The sequence below is a fragment of the Orcinus orca genome, chromosome 5, assembly GCF_937001465.1.
Source record: "Orcinus orca chromosome 5, mOrcOrc1.1, whole genome shotgun sequence".
Taxonomy (NCBI): domain Eukaryota; kingdom Metazoa; phylum Chordata; class Mammalia; order Artiodactyla; family Delphinidae; genus Orcinus; species Orcinus orca.
This window is the reverse complement of record NC_064563.1, coordinates 78533595-78555767: the sequence shown is the minus strand read 5'-3', so window position 1 is coordinate 78555767 and position 22173 is coordinate 78533595.

Genomic DNA, 22173 nt, shown 5'->3' with positions numbered 1-22173 from the left:
ATGAAATTTTGTGTACAGGTTTTTGTGTGAACTTAAATTTTCATTTCTCTGGAATAGATACCTAAGATTATGATTGACGGGTCATATGGTAAGTGCATATTTAATTTCTGAAGAAACTGACAAACTTTTCCAGAGTGGCTATATCACTTTACATTCCCACCAACAATGTATGAGAGATCCAGTTTCTCCCCATCCTCACCAGCACTTGGTATTATCACTCTTTTTTATGTTAGCTATTTTAATAATGTAGTCGTATCTCATTGTGGTTCTCTCCCTTTTAAAAAGAGGTTCTCTCTCCCCATAGCTGGTTCCTGCATAGGATGCATGCTATCTCTCTAACTCCTACTTTCCATGTGTGTTTTTAAACAAGCACACAGGCCCCTTTTGTTGAAGGATTTCATTACATATCACTGCAGAGAAACACAACTCTTGCTTTACAAGCTATAACTTTACAACTCAAGTTATAAAGTTTCTTGAAATATTAAGTACATATAACTTATGTCTTTTTTTGACACCCTTTTTGAGACGGCTCCAGGAAACATCTGTTAAGCAGGTGTAGAAATTTCTTTTGGGAAGTGGTACACATAAGCTGCTCAGGATGCAGTGCACAGGTGGCAAACTTAAATGCCTAACAAGCCAAGCAGGTAACATAAATAGGTGAAGCAGGTCAGATATAAAGATAACTGACAGTGAAAGGGACAGTAAAGAGCCAGGCGGCTCAAGCCAGTCTAAAGGGCGTAGACATTACTCATTTCCAAGTGAGAATGTGAAGAACAGGAAATCAAGAGAAATCAGGAATCTGAACTTTGGGGTGAGCTCTCCCTAATATTAATGTTGACAAGTAACATTTAAATTTCTGTAAAACAGGAAAGCATGTTAGACAAAACATGTCTGTGGGTCAGATTCAGCCTACAGTCACCAGTCTATCTTATCTGATTAGGCCTAACCTGTGGAAGGCTGGCACCCCTGCTCCAACTGGTGGGATTTCCAGGGCTTCTTTCCTCTCCTCTGGCTCTGGAATGAGTTCTCTTCAGTCTTGGCCCTCAAGCTTCTTTAGGAGAGGAATGTACTTCCAATCTCTCGTCCCCAAAGACTTCACCAGGTCTTCAGAACCTCCTGTATTAACCATCTTCCAAGCTTCCTGGACTTTTCAGGCTCAGGAGGATGGGGAAGTACTATATTCTCTTCCCACGTGGTTGCCTGCAGCATGAGCCATTTGTCAAGGCTGCCTCTACCTTAAGGAGAAACTTGGCTTTTTTGCAAAGCTCTAAATTCATAGACTTGTCAGAGATAGGTCCACAGGAGCCTGATCCACTATATCTTGTCATTCCCACTCCACCCAGAGAAACATGGCTTTTCCTGTTCCTGTGGGCCATCTTTTCGTAGGATACCTCTCCCTCAGTTTCTGCTTCAGATCTGAAGGGCACTTCCAGATCACTGATATATTCTAAAACTAATGACCAAAATGTGGACACAACTCAAGCATCCATCAACAGATGAACAGATAAAGAATATGTGGTATATACATACAATGGAATCTTTCTTTTTTTTCAATCTTTATTGGATTATAATTGCTTTACAATGTTGTGTTAGTTTCTGCTGTACAACAAAGTGAATCAGCTATATGCATACATATATCCCCATATCTCCTCCCTCTGGAGCCTCCCTCCCAACCTCCCTATCCCACCTCTCTAGGTCATCTCAAAACACCGAGCTGATCTCCCCGTGCTATGCAGCAGCTTCCCACTACCCATCCATTTTACATTTGATAGTGTATATATGTCCACGCTACTCTCTCACTTCATCCCAGCTTCCCCTTCCCTCCCACCCCCGTGTCCTCAAGTCCATTCTCTACATCTACATCTTTATTCCTGCCCTGCCACTAGGTTCACCAGTACCATTTTTTTAGTTTCCATATATGTGCATTAGCATATGCTATTTGCTTTTCTCTTTTGACTTACTTCACTCTGTATGACAGACTCTAGGTCCATTCACCTCATTACAAATAACTCAATTTTGTTCCTTTTTATGGCTGAGTAATATTCCATTGTATATATGTGCCACATCTTCTTTACCATACAATGGAATCTTATTGAGCCTTTATTTTTTTTATAAATTTATTTTATTATTATTACTATTATTTTTGGCTGCATTGGGTCTTCGTTGCTACACGTGGTCTTTTCTCTAGTAGCAGAGAGCAGGGCTACTATTTGTTGCGGTGTGCAGGCTTCTCGTTGCAGTGACCTCTCTTGCTGTGGAACACAGGCTCTAGGCACATGGGCTTCAGTAGTTGTGGCACATGGGCTCAGTAGTTGTGGCTCGCAGGCTCTAGAGCGCAGGCTCAGTAGTTGTGGTGCACAGGCTTAGTTGCTCCACGGCATGTGGGATCTTCCCAGACCAGGGCTCGAACCCGTGTCCCCTGCATTGGCAGGCAGATTCTTAACCACTGTGCCACCAGAGAAGTCCTTATTCAGCCTTTAAAAGGAAGGAAATCTTGCCATTTGTAACAACATGGATGAACCTGGAGGACATCGTGCTAAGTGAAGTAAGCCCAAGAGAGAAAGACAAACACTGCATGATTCTACTTGTATGAGGTATCCAATATAGTCAAACCCATAGAAGCAGAGAATACAATAGTGGTTACTAGAGGCTGGAGGGGTGGGGGGCAGGGGAAATGGGGTATTGCTATTTAATGGGTATAAGGTTTCAGTTATGCAAGATAGATAAGTTCTAGATATCTGCTATACAACATAGTGCCTGTAGTTGACAATATGGTATTGTGCACTTCAAAATTTGTTTTCCTGACAAATCTCATGTTAAATGTTCTTACCAGAGAGAGAGAGAGAGAGAAACGTACACAAAAGGAAAGTCTGGATGTCTCTTGCCTTAACAGTGGTGATAGTATCACTGGGGTTTGCATATGTCCAAACTCATCAAATTGTACACATAATATGTGCAGTTCTTGGTATTAATTATACTTAAATTAAGCTGTGTAATAAAGCTAAAGCTAATGAATGACCTATTCACTCCTACTTTGGATATTAAGTTTACACAATAATTCTTGAGTTTAGGGAGACAAGCAGCCCTCCACCTCTCAGGAGCCTGAGGAAGGTACTGGGTTGCACTAAAGTTCATTAGCTGTGAGATAACTATTGTTTGGAGGGATCCCAGGGAAATCATGAGTGAAAGTCAAGAGGTGCAAGAACACGGTGATGGATGAAAATAACGTCTTGGGCCAGAATGATATCAGTGGGAAAGGAAAAAATAAAATGAAGCAACATTATGAGGATAAAACCTTATCAGGACCTAGAAGTTAGCCTTGTGGTTAAACTAAATCCTCCTGGGTTTGAATCCTATCTCTACCACTTACTAGCTTTGCAACCTTAGTTACTTAACTTCTCTGTGCTGTCAAGTACCCCATCTAGGAAATGAGACTAATAATAGTAACTTCCTCTTAGAGTTGTTAAGAATATTAAATGTTAATACATGTAAATTAATAAGAATAATATCTGGCACATAGTTAAATGTTCTATGTGTTATAGATATTATTGTTGTTGTTATTCTTACTATTAAAAAGCATTTATAGATGGTGCTGAACCAAATTTCCTAAAAATAAAATTCAATAGGGGCAAAAAATCAGTTCCTACAAGTAGATTGAGGGAAGGGACAAGATAGAAATTATTCAAGTACAGAAAAATGATTTAAGTGGAAAAATATCTTGGAGAATGTTTAGCATAGGGAATAAAGAGGGTATATGATAGAGCCAGAAAAAAAAAAAAGCAACTAAGCTGCAGAAAAAGATATGTAACATTATTCAGAGAATTTATTTCTAAGAATAATCTTTACCTGAATAATTTTATTTATAAGGCTGATAAAATTGATCTATTGTAAAGACGCTTGCTATTTTCTACTCAGCAAATACCAGCAAATTAAGTTTCTACCTCTTCTTTCCCAAAGTTTAAGCAGAATGAAGACAAGTTAACTACTGTTATATGTATTAAAACTGTGAGTTTCCTTAAAATAGAAAGAATGGCAAATGGAAATTTTTATCACTCTCGACCTTTCAAAGATTTCATACATTAGCTTATTGCCAGATAGTGCGATATAAGGTGGAGATGATTTTTTTTTCTCGTTTTTACTATTTTTTATAATTTAAATTTTTAAAGCATGTCAGAATTCCAGCCTTACCGGAGAATCTTAAAACTACCCTGTTGCTAAACAGCTGTGGAGATCAACACAATGAAGGAGTTTCCCCCAAAATGACCGTCTTCCTACATGCCAATGTGCAGGGTAAACATTTATTAAAAGCCCACTTGCAAGGCTCAGCAAAAGAGATAAAAGAGATCCTGGGTTTCACAAAAGTTCATCAGCTGTGAGAGAGCTATGGTTTGGAGGGATTCAGGGGAAGACATGGGAGAAAGGTCAAGATGCACAAGAACACGAGAACGGAGCGCTGGGGGAGGCTGTGTTCCCTTTTCATTCTCAAAGTGATTTTTCATAAAGGCAATTTTACATTTTCCTGAAGATTATGCAGCTACATAAGAGCACAACTGCTGGGATTCAAAGAAGGCTAGGATGTGGTCTAAGCTCAGGTGAAGCTCTTAGACTAATAGAGGAGAGCGATAAAAAGTGAGATAATTTCAGCATAATATGCTGTGATAACATAGAGGTAGCCAGAAAGTGCTTTGGATTCCCTCACTGATGGAACACACATATTCCGATACCGAAACCATACTTTCCACCTTGTTCGTACATCTAAAAACTTACATGGGAAATTCTATACAAATGTCAAACATGATGCAGGTCTTTCACATTTAGAGAGGCATTTATCTCCTGGTAATTAAAAAATGTGTAAGCTTCGAAGCAAATTCTTTCCAACACACACACACGCACACGCACACGCGCGCGCACACACACACACACACACACACACACGCATCTTGAAATGATGGCAGAATAATCATCCATACTCCATGAACAAAATGTGAACAAGTAAGGCTGCAGAGAAAAATACAAGTTGAAAATTAGGTGAAGGTGATCTATGGCAGGGGTAGCAGACAGAAATGATAGCATCAGTGATAAAGTGGATAATTTTCTTGTGGGAACAGGCTGTTTTACCTTTTCATTTGCTAATTGATATTTCATAAACACAACCATTTTATGCTTTCCCAAAGAAGATCATATAGCTACATAAGCTATCTTCTTCCCTTATGAAAAAAGGGGGAAGGGGACAGCTCAGAAATCAGCTGACTTGCGGTATAGTTTTGTTTGTAAGAAAATAAGTTTCAAGGTCACCATTAAAGTGATAGCCCAATTAGCCTCAGGGCCCATATCATCTGAGTCTGCATGTGTGTTCCCCCGACCTCTAGCACAGACTGATATGACATTCAAATAACTGGTGTCCCTGGGAAGAGCCTCAGGTCAACACAGAACCATTAATATTGGGGCCATTTTTTTTTTTTTTTTTTTTTTTTTTTTTTGCGGTACGCGGGCCTCTCACTGCTGTGGCCTCTCCCATTGCAGAGCACAGGCTCCGGACGCGCAGGTCCAGCGGCCATGGCTCACAGTCCCAGCCTCTCCGCAGTATGTGGGATCTTCCCGGACCGGGGCACGAACCCGTGTCCCCTGCATCGGCAGGCGGACTCTCAACCACTGCACCACCAGGGAAGCCCGGGGGGCATTTTTTAAAAAAAGATCGAGAAGTGTGCAATATATTGGAAAAGTTCCCATCGTTTTTGTTTTTTAATGTTTTGGTGTTTACAAGATTAAACATGGATATTTGGAAACTCCACTTATACCAAATATTGCATTCCCCAAGATGCCAAATAGTAGGGCTATTACAAAAGAGAAAAATAAAAGTCTTTGAGTATAATTTAGTTTCTGTAAAACCTTTGTTATATATCCCTACAGCACACATTGTTGTAAGAAACATTGGTACTGTTCAGTCTGTAAAAATTGCATAGGCTGTATTCTAGAATCTCAGAAAAGGGGGGTAATGGCATCAAAATTGGATATATAGTAAAATAGCATTAAATGCACTGAAAACCTACATGAAGCATGGATTTATTATTATTTTTTTTGGTTGTGCCAGGTCTTCTTTGCGGCCTGCGGGATCTTTAGTTGTGGCATGCGGACTCTTAGTTGTGGCATGCATGTGGGATCTAGTTCCCCAACCAGCAACTGATCCTGGGCCCCCTGCATTGGGAGCGTGGAGTCTTACCCACTGAACCACTAGGGAAGTCCTTGGATTTAAATATTAATTCAAATGTTTAATATTTACTCTATAGCTACTTTGCACTAAGAGAAAAGCATACAGGTATATATCCCCACTGTGCTGCAGCTTCCCTGACACTCTGCCTGCCCTCTGTCGCAGCAAGCTTGTTTATCGAGGGACCCAAAAATCTCTTAGGCCACAGATAGACATTTTGACCTCATTTCTGACCTCTTCCTGGGCAGAGAGGAGAGAATAATGTCACATAGAGCAAAGCCATTCGAATCTAAGACCACCTCTCAAATAATCATTTAAAAAGTTGTCACTAATGTCACTAGAGTGAGGAGCAGCCTTTACTTCTTTCAATCACTCAACAATATTTTTTTTTTTTTTTTTTGCGGTACGCGGGCCTATCACTGTTGTGGCCTCTCCCGTTGCGGGAGCACAGGCTCCGGACGCGCAGGCTCAGCGGCCATGGCTCACGGGCCCAGCCGCTCCGCGGAAGGTGGGATCTTCCTGGACCGGGACACGAACCCGTATCCCCTGCATCGGCAGGCGGACTCTCAACCACTGCGCCACTAGGGAAGCCCAACAATATTTTTTGAATGCCTAGCATGTATCGGGCAATGTGCTGAGTGTTAGTGATATTCAGTTCCTTGAGAAATCCATATATTTGTTTTTCTATTCATCGACCAAATCACTCTTGAATATTTGGTATTATAGTAAATACTAAAAATACTATGGTAAATAAAATACTCTTCCCCCAGCCCTCGAAAAGGAGCTCACCGCCTTCAGTTGGAGTAAAACACATGAAGAAGCTGCTTCACTTGAGAATGATACAGTCTAGACAGGATAAGCACAGCCTCCTGGGAGGGCACAGCTCAGCCCCACCGCCAGGGAAGCTTTCTCTTCCCAACATGAGACTGAAGCCAAGACCTGAAAGGAGGTAGGCTGGGGTTCTGGTGGAGTCCTGGGCAGAGGAAGGAGATGGTGGGTAAAGAGTCCTAGAGCCAGAGACAGCTTGGTGCGTTCTGGGGACCAGCCAGTCATTCAGAATGAATGAGTGCAGGAAGCGGTTAAAAAAAAAAAAAAAACGAGACTGCAGCAGAAAGCACCAGCAGCTCCAGAGTGCCTCGTGGGCTAAGCTGAGGCATCTGACCTTTATCCCGAGAGCAGGATTCCCCAGTGTGGCTGGGTGGTGAGCAAGAAGATTTTAGATGGTGTGCTATCCAATGTTTCTTCTTTTGGTAGCTAGAAAATATATAACGCATGTATCCAACATATTCTATTACATTCTATTACATTATTGCTAAAGGTAAGGCTGAGGGACAAAAGTGATTCAATTCACACAAATTTTTATATATGTCATATTATCACTGGTACATGAACAACCATAAAAGACTGACGTTTGGGAGAAATGCCTGAGACCAACAGATTGCCTTTGAATGATTTTATGCAGGGAAGTAACAGGACATGACTTCTGAGTTAGACACAACACTCTGGTTGTGGAGAATGCATCAGGGCAGTGTTTGTCAAACTTCTGATTAAATTCCATTAGAGGATTATGAAATCAAATTTAAAGTTATAACTGGCAGGGTTTTTTTAATGAAACATAATAGGATAGAATGAATAATATCAGACAGCTTCACACTATCAATACTGTTAAATATATTATGTTCATGTATACATGTGTGTGTCTTCACTGAATTACAGTGTAAAATGGTTTTCTTCCTGTGAGTCGAGTTCAAAGAAAGTTTAAAAGCCACTGGAAATAGACCAGTTAAGAGGCTGTTGCAGTAGTTTGTTCATTCGTTCAACTGGTATTTATTGAGCACATCTTATTTGAAAAGTGCTGTTCTAGGCACTGAAAATATAGTTGGTGAACAAAACAGAAAATGTCCCTGATCTCACAAGATTTACACATTGGTGAGGAGAGGATACAATGAACACGTAACCAAATATATACATAAGACAATTTGAGGGATGGCTAGTTTTTAAAAGCTATAAATCCAAGGGAGAAATGTAAGCTCCACACAGGCTGTTTTTTCACTGCTCTGTCCCGAGCACCGAGAATAGGAATAGTGCCTGGAACATAGTAGCTTCTCAACAAGTATTAGTTGATTGAGTGAATAAGGGGAGTTGTTGGTTTGACTCAGGTAGTGACAACAGAAATTAAGAGAGGTTGGATGGATTCAAGATATATTTAAGAGATAAAATAAAAGGGGCTTAGTGAGAAAAATAAAAAGATTTGGGGGCCAAGAGATAAAAAGAAGAATGATTTCCCTACAGCCTATTCTAAATATACTAATCAGAGTGACTGTATGATTTCTCCACTCCAAACCCTCCCGTTGTTCTCTGTTATACTCAGAGTAAAACTCAAAATCCTTACAATGGCCGGTAAGGCTGCACATGATCTAGGCTTGGGTACCTCTCTGACCTCATCTCTAATAATCTCCCCCTGGTTCTCTCTGTTCAAGCCACACTGACCACCTTGCTGTTCCTCAAACCACCCAATTAAGTTTCTGGTCAAGCAAGGCCTTTGAACTAGCTGTCCCTCTTCCTGAAATGTTCTTCCCCCAAATATTTATTCATATAGCACAGTCCTCGCTTCCTTCATGAGGTCTATTCTGACCATCCCATCTGATACTACAATTCACTTTCCATGACATTCAATGCTCTGCCTGCTCAGTTTTTCCTTGATAGCATTTATTGTTGTGTATATAATATATAAAAAAATATATAACATACATAAAATTTATTTATTATTTTCACTGTCTCTCTCCTCACAAGATTGTAAACTCTCCTTGAGCCTAGAGCGCTGCTTAGCACATTGTAGGGGCTCCAAAAAATATCTGACTAAAGAAAATGAAAGATGACTCTCAGGTTTCTGGTTTGAGCAACTGGGTGGATGCTCACTGAGGCTTAAATCTTAGGAGGATGAGAGATTTGGTGAGAAATAACAAGTTCCGTTTCAGACATACTAAGTCTGTGAGACCAACATCCAGGTGGGAATGACCTTTAAGCAGTTGCACACATGGGCCTGGCACTCAAAAGAGCCAGAGGTATAAATCTGAGAGTCCCTGGATTATAGACAGCATTTGAATGGGTGACACTGGAGAGAAAAATGTAGAGAAGGAAGAACCTTGAGAAACAGCAGGAGGTAAGAGCTGAAAAGTCAGAAGAGCCAGTGAAGGAGAGAGAGGATGAGGAGATAGGGAGTTAGGAGGAAAACTGGGGGTTGTGGAAGTCCATGGAAAAAAAAATTTTCTTTTAATATTTATTTATTTATTTGGTTGGTTGGTTGCACTGGGTCTTAGTTGTGGCATACAGGCTCTTAGTTGCGGCATGCATGTGAGATCTAGTTCCCTGACCAGGGATCAAATCCAGGCCCCCTGCACTGGGAGCGCAGAGTCCTAACCACTGCACCACCAGGGAAGTCCCAACCCAGGAAACTGGTTTTAAGAAGGAAGATATACTAGTTATCTATTGCTGTGTAACACTTACCCCAAAACATAGTGGCTTAAAACACATTTATTATCTCACTCTTCCTGGGGGTCAGCTGTACGCTGCTTAGCTAGGGCCTCTGTTTCAGGGTATCTTAAAAGGCTGTAATCAAGCTGTTAGCCAAGGCTGTGGTCTCATCTGTAGGGTTGACTGGGAAGTAATCCTCTTCCAAACTGTTAGAAAACTGTCCAGTTGTTAGCAGGATTCAGTTTTCCAAGAGCTGTTAGGATGAGGGCCTTGGGTCCTTCTCATGGGGGTCTCTCCCTAGGGCACCTCGCAACTTGGGAGCTTGCGTCAACAGAACAAACATGCAAGAAGACTCCGGGGAAAAGTGCAAGCAAGTCTCTTATAACTTAATCTCAGAAGTGCCATGTCATCCCATCTCACTTGTGTCTTATTCTGTTCTTTAGAAGAAAGGTACTAGGCTCAGCCCACACACAAGGGGAGAGGATCGCAAAAGGGAGTGAATACCAGGAGGTGGAGATCCCTGGGATCCATTTTCGAAACTGCCTCCTACAGAAGATGTGTCAGCAGTACTAAATGTTGTAGCGTGATCAAGTGTCCAGGAGAGTTGGCAATCTCCTGGGAAGCCATGTGTTATTTTAGAGAGAGCTGGCTTAGGAGTCTGTGGACTCTGATGGACAGTAAGAAGTCGAGACAGCTATCCTAGACAATTCTTTCAAATGCTTAGATACGAAGGAAAGGATAGAGATAGGATGGCAGGAGGAAAGAATGGCGTCAAAGCCAGATTGTGGGTTTTTTAAAAATTGGAAGAGATTTGAATGTGTTGAAATGTTATTGGGTAGGCATCGATAGAAAGGAAGAGACTGTGGGCCGAGAGAGCGAGACGAATCACTCAGATGGTTTTATAAGGGATGGAGAAGACCAGCAGTGATTCCAGGAGAAAGATGATGAGGGCCTCAACAGTAACTATCATTCATAAGGTCTTACTTGTCCAGGATTATTTTAAGTGTTTATTATTACTGTAAGACTTTTATACCATGCTATACACCAGGAAACAGGCCTAGAAAAACTAAGTAACTTGCCCAAGTTCACATAGTAAATAAGAGGAGCAAAATTTAAAATCAACCCCTAGGCCTGTGGGTCTCAAAGTGTAGCCCAGCAGCATCAGCGTCACCGAGGAACTTGTTAGAAACGCAAATTATCATGTCCCACCCCAGACCAAGTGAATCAGAAATTCTGGGGGTGGGGTCCAGTGATCTGTGTTTTAACATGCCATGCCCTCCAGATAACTCTGAAGTTTGAGAAGCACTGCTCCAGATGATACCGCCCCTCAGGGCCCAAACTGGGGTAGGTGTGATAAAGATGAGAGAAGAGGACAGATTAGAGAATTATTTAGAAAGTTAAGGGAGAGTAACTGGGTGAAGAAATCCAGGATGACTTTCTAGCTTGAGTGACAGAGAAATCACGAAAAGAGGGAGGAAGTTTTGTAGAGAAAGGTGACAGGTTTGGACAAGCTGATTCTGAAGTTCTAGTAGGCAAACAGGTGGAGCTATCTAGTAGGCAAATGAACATATACCTCAGATGGGGGAAGGGAAGGTCATGGCAGAGAAGCCTGCCCCTAACATTTGCAGGGCCTGGGGCAAGAGTGCACATAACCTGGACCTAAATATTTAAAAGTTATAAATCAAACTGACTTATTTTTAAATAAAATACACTGTCTCCCTTTACCATGACAAATATATCTTCATAATGACAAAAATTTTAAAAATGTTTATAAAGAGATGGTTTTTATATGCCTGAAGGTTGGCAAAATGGCTGATGATTTGGGAGGTCTGTTGATGGGTCAGCAGTTGGGATGAGTCATAAAATATATACGTAATTCATAAATTATTGTTCCTTTCCTTTATGAAATTTATTTTTCATGCCTTCATTTTAGCAAAATTTTCAATAATGTTGTTATAATGAAGATTTTCACATAACTTGTATGCAATTGACAGTAGTGATTCAAAGGGTTAAACAGTAAATGTAACTGTATTCAAAGTACCCAAAATTTTTAATAAATTTTCATTAAAATGTAAATCAAAGAAATGTAAAAAAATTTTTAATTGCTTTTCATGTACATCTCTAAAAATTCTTTTTCTTCTATTCAAAACTATTAAAATTGAAAAGCAAAATACAAATTACTATGAATGAATATCAACAATTTAAATCAAAACTACTTAAAGTTGAAAGTTTTAATTTTTTGACAATTTAAATCTTATTAAATATTTTTATAAGGATGAAACTATTAGCAACTCTAGCAATATTCATGTTTTCATTATCTCTTGCTACATAACCAATCATCTCAAAACTTAGCGGCTTAAAGTAACGCGCTCTCATCTCTCACCATTCTGTGGACTGGCTGGCTGGTTCTTCTCCTAGTCTCTCCTGAGCTCTTCATGGGACTGCAGTCATGTGGAGGCTCAGCTGGAACTGGAGGGGAACCTCATGCACATGCCTGGGGCTGTGAGGGGGTGGCTTGGAGACTGGGACTTCTCTCTCCACATGGTTTCTCATCATTCAGTGGTCTGAAGGAAGGTGGCTTCCTTACATGGTGGCTGGATCCCAATAGGAAAGCAGAAGCTGCCGGGCCTAAGGCCTAAGCCCTGAACGGACATAGTCACTTCTGCCACTTTCTATTGGTCAAAGCAAGCCATAAGGTCATTCCAGATTCAAGTGGAGAGAAATGGACTCCACTTCTTGATGGGAGAAATGCCATGAGTGGACAGGGATGGGAAGCATTACTGGCAGCTATCTTTGCAAACAATTTACCACAGTCCATCTGGTTGCCAATGTAAAGAATTGGTTATTGGGCTTCCCTGGTGGCGCAGTGGTTGAGAGTCCGCCTGCCGATGCAGGGGACGCGGGTTTGTGCCCCGGTCCGGGAAGATCCCACATGCCGCGGAAAGGCTGGGCCCGTGAGCCACGGCCGCTGAGCCTGCGCGTCCGGAGCCTGTGCTCCACAACGGGAGAGGCCACAGCAGTGAGAGGCCCGCGTACCACAAAAAAAAAAAAGAAAAAAAAGAATTGCTTATCTTCATAGCTTCACAGATGTTATGCCTAGACCTACATACATACAAATTTAAAATAATAGGCTATATTAAATAATAGGATATATAATTTTAAATAATATTATTGTTTAATATTATAAAATGCTCCTCTGCCATTCTGTGCAACAAGTGTGAGTAATAGGAGAATCAGGATTTCGAACATGAAGAGAAGCAAGAAAATGGAGGCTCAGCAGCCATTTTCTACTCCTACTGGGAGACAGTTTGTCATGCAATCATCTTTTATACCTCACGCAGTCTGAGAGGAAGGATTTGACCAGTTAGTTGTCTAAATACTTACCCTGCTCAAATCCTCTTCAAACTCAGAAGCAGCACCCATCTCTATGTCAGCACCACTTATTTAGAGGTAGCTGCCTTTTGTTTTAGGGACGTAGGGCAAGAGATGTGGAGAAGTATTTCCTTGAGACCTGAACAGTATTAGTGGAGTAGATGTTTAAAGATATGGGTCACACTGTACCTGTGCTGACTGCTGGATTCTGGATGACAAAGGTGCTCAGGTAGTCCTCAATTAATTTACATTGTATGTATTTGCATATGTAAGGACCTCCAAAGTACACAGTCCAGGGCAGGACCCTCTTGTCTAATGAAAGTACTGAGTAGGTACCACTGGATAGCAGGTAACATGACAGTAGAGGAGAGAGAATCCAGGGAGAATGGAGAGACCAGAAAGGATAGAACTCTGGGGAATAAACACATTGTTTACAGAACGGATGGACTGAAGTATCCATCAGTAGGAGAAATGATTAAATAAATTACGATGCATTCATTCTATGAAATACTAAGGAACTCCTTTCTCTCATTCTGTCTTTGTCTCTGTCTCTCTCTACATGAATATGCACGGACTGATCTCTAAAGTAAAACACAGAATAAAACAGCCAGCAAAGTGTAGGACGATAGGTATAACATGATTTAGATTTATATCTCACACACACACACACACACACGTGACTGCATGAAAAAGGACTAAAAGCAAATATACCAAACTGCTAAGTGTTTGGAGGTGCAAAGGGGGATTTTCACATTTTATTCAGCCACCTAGAATAACTTGTTGTCTCTGAACATGAGTTTTCTGTTATGTAAAAAAGAGGTAATAATAGTAATCACTTCACAGAGTTCTTTTTAACAAGTTGAGATACAATTCACACCACAAAATCCACCCTTTTGTACAATTCAGTGATTTTTAGTATGTTCACAAGGTTGTGCAACCATCACCACCATCACCACTATCACCACTATCTAATCCAGAACATTTCATCATCCCATAATGAAGCCCCAGAACCATAAGCAGTCACTCCCCACTCCCTCTTCCTCCCATTCTTTGGTAACCACTAATCTACTTTCTGCCTCTATGTATTTGGTTATTCTGGACATTTCTTATAAATGGAATCATACAATATTTTCAAGGTTCATCCATGTTACACCATGTATTAATAACTGTACTTTATTCCTTTTTATGGCTGAAAAATAGTCCACTGGATGAGGGTATCACAATTTGGTTATCCATTCATCAGTTGACAGACATTTGGATTGTCTCCATTTTTTTGCTATTATGAATACTGTTGCTATAAACTCTCCTGTACAAGTTTTTGTTGTGAGCATATGTTTTATTTCTCTCAGGTACCTATCTAGGAGTGGAATTGCTGAGTCATATGGTAACTCTATGTTTAACTTTTTGAGGAACTGCCAAACTTTTCTACAGCAGCTGCACTATTTTACATTCCCGTCAACGATGTATGAGGGTTCCAATTACTCCACATCTTTGCCAACACTTGGTATTGTCTGTCTTCTTTATCATAATCATCCCATTGGGTGTAAAATGGTATCTCATTGTAGTTTTAATTTGCATGTCCCTGATGGCTAATGATGTTGAGCAACTTTTCACATGCTTATTGGCCATTTGTATATCTTCTTTGGAGAAATGTGTATTTACATTGCCCATTTTAAAATCAGTTTACTTATCTTTTTATTGTTGGTTTGTAAGAGTTCTTTATATGTTCTTTATATTAATCCCTTATCCAATATGTGGTTTGCAAATATCTTCTCCCATTCTGTGACAGTCTTTTCACTTTCTTGATAGTGTTCTTTGAAACACAAAAGCTTTTAATTTTGATGAAGTCCAATTTATTATTTTTTTTATTGCATGTGCTTTTGGTGTCATATTTTTAAAAACATTGCCTAATCCAAGGTCACAAGGATTGGCAACTATGTTTTCTACCAGTTTTAGCTCTTACATTTAAGTTGTTGATCCATTTTGAGTTAATTTTTATATATGGTGATAGATCACAGAGTTCTTATGATGATTCAATGAAATGAATATTGCATACTACGAAGCACATAGTAAACTCTCGGTGACTGGTAGCTAGTATTATTACTGTATTATTTGTTTAACAAAACCACCAAACACACAACAATCATTGAACAAGCTTTGCAGAGAAAGATCAATCTTATTACTTCGTGGTCACATCTGCTTTTTGAGAAAAACACATAATCACCTAATTTGGTTGTCTACCTTGTTCACCATTTTTGGTAACTGCTAGTTGTTTCCAGAAGATGAAGACTTGCCATGGGTAGAGATTTCAAAGCAGAAGCAGTTCCCAAGGACAGCCCCACCACCACCCTGGATAATGAAGCACCTCTGGCACAAGCATAAAGCTCCCCACAGTGACTATAGGAGGAAAAACATGCATTTTGACATAAGTTTTATCATGAAACTTTATGGTTTCATCCTGTGTTTCTATGTCCACGTGCATATATATTTTTGCGCCTGACTTTACATAGAATTAATTAACTTCAGAGTATTCACCCACTACCCAAATGTTCCAATTAAGTCAGGGCCCCAGCTACCCAAATACGCCAAATATCTTCTCTGGATCTTCAGTATTCATAGTGACTCCATATTGGTCTTTCTTTGAGATAGTCTCCCTGAAATCTCAGTGTTTTTAATGTGGGTGGAGGGGTTGCTCCCAGGTTACAATTGGCAACATCTGGAGATATTTTTGGTTGTGACAACTGAGTGGACACTACTGGCATCTAGTGGGTAGAGGCCAGGGACACTGCTAAACATTCTACAATGCATAGGACAATCCCCCAAAACAAAAACTTATCCAGCCCCAAATGTCAGCTGTGCTGAGGTTGAGAAACCCTGGCTAGATATATGAGTTGATTATGCTTACATCTTGAACTAGAACAGCAAGGTGTGAAAGCTCTGGAATTAGGTACACAGCTAGATTCAAATCTGAGCTCTTCCACTTACCCCATTCTGTGACCTTGTGCAAGTTTCTTAACCTCTCTGAGCCTTAGTTTCCTCAGCTAATAATCACTCTAATATACATACGTATGTATAATCATCTTATATATATATATATATATACCTAAAATCATCTAATATATAATATGTGGCATAGTGACTGACACATAGTAAATATTCTAATATTAGATCACATAAACATAGTTGATAATGATATCCTAATAAAAATAATACCTTAGAGGGTTTTTTTTAAAGTCAGTTTTATTGAGTTAATTTACATAGGGTAAAATCATCCTTTTCTTAGTATACAGTTCAATGAGTTTTGACAAATGTACACAATTGTGTAACCACCATGCAATCATGATATTGAACAGTTTTATCACCCCCAAATTCCCTCATAACCCTTTGTACAAATTCCCCACCACACTGATCTACTTTCTGTACCTATTGGGGGGTCTGGCTCTTTTAAAACATCATATAAATGGAATTGTACAGCATGTAGCCTTTGAGTCTGGTTTCTTTTGCTTACATAATGCTTTTGCATTTATCTATGTTTTTGCACGCATCAGTAGCCTTGGTCCTTTATATTGCTGAGTAGTATTTCATTGTTTGGATGTGTCACAGTTTGTTTATCCATTTACCAATTGATGAACTTTTTATTGTTGCCGATTTTTTGGTTATTATGAACACAGCTGCTGTGAACATTAGCACACAGGTATTTCTGTGGACATCGTTTTTATTTCCCTTGTAACTGACAAGTTTAATACCAGGAGTGAGGCTTCTGGGTGCTGTGGTAAGTGTATGTTTAACTTTGTAAGAAGCAGCCAAACTGTTTTCCAAAGTGACTGTGTCATTTTGCATTGCTAGCACGTGATGTTGTCAGTTTTTGTTTTGTTTTATAATTTAATTTTAGTCTCGAAAATAGGTAGTGGTATCTTATTGTGTTTTTAATTTGCATTTTCCCTAATAACTAGCAATGTTGAGTTCCTTTGTTTTGACTTCATGTTTTAACATACAGATGATTTTGGATGCTTTAAATCTCACATAAACTATATTAGCTGGGTAGAAATAAACAACATGTTTATACTGACAAGAATTAAATGCATGCCTTCTCTCTACCCCACCATCACCAAAGTGACTGCTTCCCCATTTCCCATAAGAAAAGAAACGTCTGGTTTTGTACACTCTAGCAACCCAGAGCTGCAGCCAATCTGCGTCATCCTCACTGTGTAATTAGAGGCTGGAGGTGCCCACGTGTCTCATTTTTAGGATGCTGTGGGCTACATTTGGCCCAGATTAGGTTATACTTTAGGCATTTCACTGCATATCTCTTTTTCCCCCTCAATGTTCTGGTTCTCAGAAGGCTCTTAAAAGAACAAACAGCTCAACTAACACACCACTGTAAAGCAATTATACTCCAATAAAGATGTTAAAAAAAAAAAGAACAAACAGCTCTGGGTTGGAGTGAAGAGTCTCCCTCTCTGAGGACAGTGGGGTGATAGAGACTTCCCTCAGGCACGCTCTCTAAAGCAGGAAAGGAAGGAAAAACAAGCCCCACTGGCCCTTGAGGGCGCAGTGTCTTAGTCTCAAACCCAGCCACAGCATGCTGCTTCACATACTAAAATCGTCTGTCCACAAGAATTCTGTTTGTTTCACCAAGTGGACATTGTCCTGCCCTCCCTTCTTCTCACATGGAACCCATCACCATCACCACTTTTCCTTGCTCTCCTAGTTATGGTTGCCAGAGAAAATAGAGGATCCCCAGTTAAATTTGAATTTCAGATAAACAACACATAAATTTTTGGTATAAGTATACCCCACATAATATTTGGAATCTTCTTCCACTGCCAGTGTTGGAGGCACTAGCTTATTTTTATTAAGGGAGTCAAGGTCTTACTTGGGGAGAGAACCAAGAACATACTTGATTTCTTTTTAGCTCTATGCTTGTTCTTCTCCCCCTCCAAGAGGCAGGCTATATAGACAACTACTTATTTTCTCCACCACTGCATCAGTTAGGGGACTTCAGAAGCATAAAAGACCAGAGCCAGATGGCAATGACGTACCTTTCAGTAGCAGTTCCTGTTTAAAAAAAAAGGAAAGCTCCTTCTGGGCTGGCTCTGTGTACAGTCAGATGAAAAACTGACCACCCCACTTGTTCAACACAGCATGGCTGGGGAAGGAAGCAGGCCAATCCTTATTAAAGGGTCACTTAAACTCATTTCTGGGATCAGCCTGATATAAATACATTCATTTCATGTTAAAGTTTTTGAGTCAGTGCACTGCTAGCAAACCCATTAAGAGTGAGCTTCTCCTGCAGAGAAGGGCACAAGCAACGTCAAACGCTTTAGCCTCTCGTATAAGGTTAACAGGAAAATATAAATAAATATAAATATAAATAAAAGTAAATGGAATAAATGCTATTTTTAAAATAAGAGGAAAAAATGTATTGACTACCTCCTATGTCCAAGTTCCCTATGTGCATTACCTGAATGCATCCAATTTTTTTTACTTAACATACTTGTGGGCTGGGTGTCATGAAATTCTGAAGAGTTAATTTCCCCAATGCTAGTGGAGTAGCTTGGCTTTTTATTAGGATCAGTCTGATTCTAGAATTAGGTCTCCCTACTAATCCACATGAGTCTGACAACCATAATTACCCGAGAGAAGGAAAAAGAAACTTCCCAGTGAAAATGCTCGGTAGTGTATGGGAATTCTCACAATGAATCAGTCCCACAGTACAAGGCCTATGATCCAACAGCCAAGCAGAACCCACGCAGGCAGCTTTGACAGTGACATGAAGGATAGGCTCCAGGTGCCACAGCCGTGGATAATTTAAGCCCCTTCATTGGAGCTCCAGTGAAGGGCCAGGACTGGAGACTGGTGTCAAAAGTCATTGACACAAAGGGAAATAAAACTATCTTGTAACTTCCAGAGACCAGGGCAGGGAGGAGATCGGGAATCCAGGCAAGCGAAGAAATCCAATCATGTTTCTAGCCACCAAAGCACCATGAGTGACTGTGACTCTGAGGTAACGTCTGGGCCAACCACAGCTTGGTCCTGTGGCCTGGGACCTGTGTCCTCAGGTGTGATGCCAACAACAACAAGAGTTAACATTTACATGGCACTGTCCAGGTGCCAGGCTCTGCTCTAGGTGCTGCACAACTTTTAACCCATTCAATCATCACAATAGCCCTTTGAGATAAGTACTCTTATTATCTTCCTTTCATCCTTGAGGAAATGATGGCACAGAGAGGTTAAGTAACTTGCCCAAGATCCCTCAATGAGTAAGTGGCAGAACTGGAACTCAAACAGAACAGTCTGGCTCCAGAGCCTGTGCTCTTAACCATCACACCATACCACTGTGTGCTAAGTATCTGCACCTGTCCACGAGGTAGACCAAGGCAGTGCTGGTAAATTCTGAGGAAAGGATTGCAATTAGCAGTTGGGATCAGCTTTCCAAAGGAGGGCACTGAATATAGAGGAGAAAGTCAGTGGACAAAACCATGGTGAAAGGAGGGATAGAGAAGGGAAAGCCACAGAGGTAGACAAAGAAGGAACAATCAGAGAGATGGGAAGGGAAGCAGGACTGTGCAAAAGCTAGGCGAGCGCAAGGAGGACGAAGTTGCAGGAAGATAGGTCATCCACAGTGCCCAGTGCTGCAGAGAGATCAACAAGGGTGGGGCCTGAGAAACAGACACTGGAATTGACACTTTGAAGCTTGTGTTGATGAAGGTATGGGTTATTCTTGAAGGATACATACTTGGCTGCTGTAATAAAGGCCAAAGTGCGAAGCATACTTTCCCCTCATATAACAGTCCAGCATAAGCAGCTCCAGGCTAATATGGCCCACCATCTCAGCTTGGTGCATGAGGTTTCTATCTCAGGTCTAAAAGTACGGTTCCTGTCATCCCTCCACAGTCTAGGCAGCATAAAGGTTAAAAGCTTCATGGAAAACGTACTCCTTCCTTTCAAGGGGATGGTCCAGAAGTTATGAACCTGGCAACACCTAGCTGCAGGGGAACCTGGAAAATGCAGTCTTCAGCCGGGAAGTTTGGTACTCAGCTAAAACTGATGGGTTCTATTTCTAAAGGAAGAAAAAGATGACAGACATTGGGACACAACTCTCTACCACAGAGGTCACTGGTCACTTTTGCAGTTAGTTTCATCTAGTGGGCTGTAGGGAGTTCACAGGGAGAGGATGCAGTGAATAGAGAGGAAGAAAGACCATGTGAGAAGATTAGTGGTCACTGGAAATAGAGAAAAGAGATGGAGTTTGAGGAGTAGCAGAATAGAAAGATGGTCTGTACAAAAAGGGGGGAACTAGGGCTTCCCTGGTGCCGCAGTGGTTGAGAGTCCGCCTGCCGATGCAGGGGACGCGGGTTCGTGCCCCGGTCCGGGAAGATCCCACATGCCGCGGAGCGGCTGGGCCCGTGAGCCATGGCCGCTGAGCCTGCGCGTCCGGAGCCTGTGCTCCGCAACGGGAGAGGCCACAACAGTGAGAGGCCTGCGTACCGCAAAAAAAAAAAAAAAAAGGTGTGGGGGGAACTAGGTATGCTTATGGAGAGCAGAAAAAAATCAAGAGGGAAGAGAGAGACCAGATGCTGAAGAGATCAGCCTTGGACACTTCTTTCTTTGAAACAAGAGGGCAGGAGAAGACAGTGAGTAAAGATACACATTTCAATGTGGAGAGTAGGGAAGTTGAACAAGCATGGGTTCATGTGGCCCCGTAGCCAGCCATGTAGGTGAGATCAGCCACCTCCATAACTGTGTGTTTCCAACTATGAAGGCTGCCGGGAGCTTACAAAACGTAAGGGTGATGCCTCATGTGCTTGTCTACTGTCCTGTCGCCTGTCTCTCAGGGGGACATTAGTAACTATGCGCTATCGCTCTTCTACAGAGTTAGAAACCTACACAGAGCTCCTTCTCACCTGGAAAGCCAAATAGACACTGTGGATACAGAGATGGCCCCCAATAAATATCTGTTAAATCAGTGAATAAATGAATGGGTGAATAAGCAAATGAACAAACACATTTCACGACTCCGAATAGCTGCATATGCCAGAACATTTAAATTCCTCTTCAAGCAGCGTAATTCCTTACAGGCTGACGTTCGTTTCAACAGATTCCATTTCCAAACCTGCTTCCTTCTTCTCTAAAACATGAGAAGGATACGTCCCCTGGAATTTCTGAGATGTTGTGGATATTATTAGGCAATATCTATCCAGGTTTTTGTTTGCGCTGTTAGAGGAGCTCGTGAGGATCCACTCCGGCTAAATGTTGACTCCTTCCAGTTTAAAGAAATAGCACCAAAAATAGGCTGCTTTTTCCCCAAGAGGAAAATATCCTTCCATGGAAGTTCTTTGCATGTATTTGTTTCCAATTGCCATAATGTCATATTGTTTCAGATGTCAGGCCAGCCATGTCAGAACTCAAGAATCCAGAAATTTCAGACGAGGAAACTGCCCCTCCCCTCTCTCCCTCACCCTCAGTTTTTACAGTTAATTGTTCATCATCTCTACTTTGTATTTCAAGAGATTACTTCTAGGAAGATGGTGAAGTTAACAGGAGAAAATCAGATCAGAAGTGGTTGTATCAGCCATCAAGTCCCCACAAAATCAGAAAGTCTTTCATCATGAAGTTATTGTACGTGGTAATGTGTTGAGGACTAAACAAAATGACAAAGTGCTAGTGGCTGCTGCCTGCGCTGGTGTCAACATAGGTTCAGAAGCCTCCTGCTGTAGGATGGTCCCAACCACATGACCACTTGAGACATTGCCCTGAGTTTTTTCTGAAACAAGTCCATTCTGTTGGTGAGTCACAGAACACCTTCACTGCAGAGGGAGAATCTCCAAGTTCAACTATTACAATTGAAGAAATTATAAGCAAGCAGAACGATTCCCTCACTTCTAATAACAATTCCTCTTTCTTGCTCCAACATGAGGAAACAGTGTGCTAGCTTTTATCCTCACGTCCAGATTGCCAGCTCCCCAAGCAGCCCCTACCTTCTGAAGGACAAAGCTGCCTCTGGTTTTCTACCCTTGGAAATCTCCCTTAACTTGTCTCTCTCCAAGACAAGACATTCTTTGAAGCCTTCTTTAAAGCCCAGACTCTCTGGCACGAGACAGAAATAGGGGTGCAAG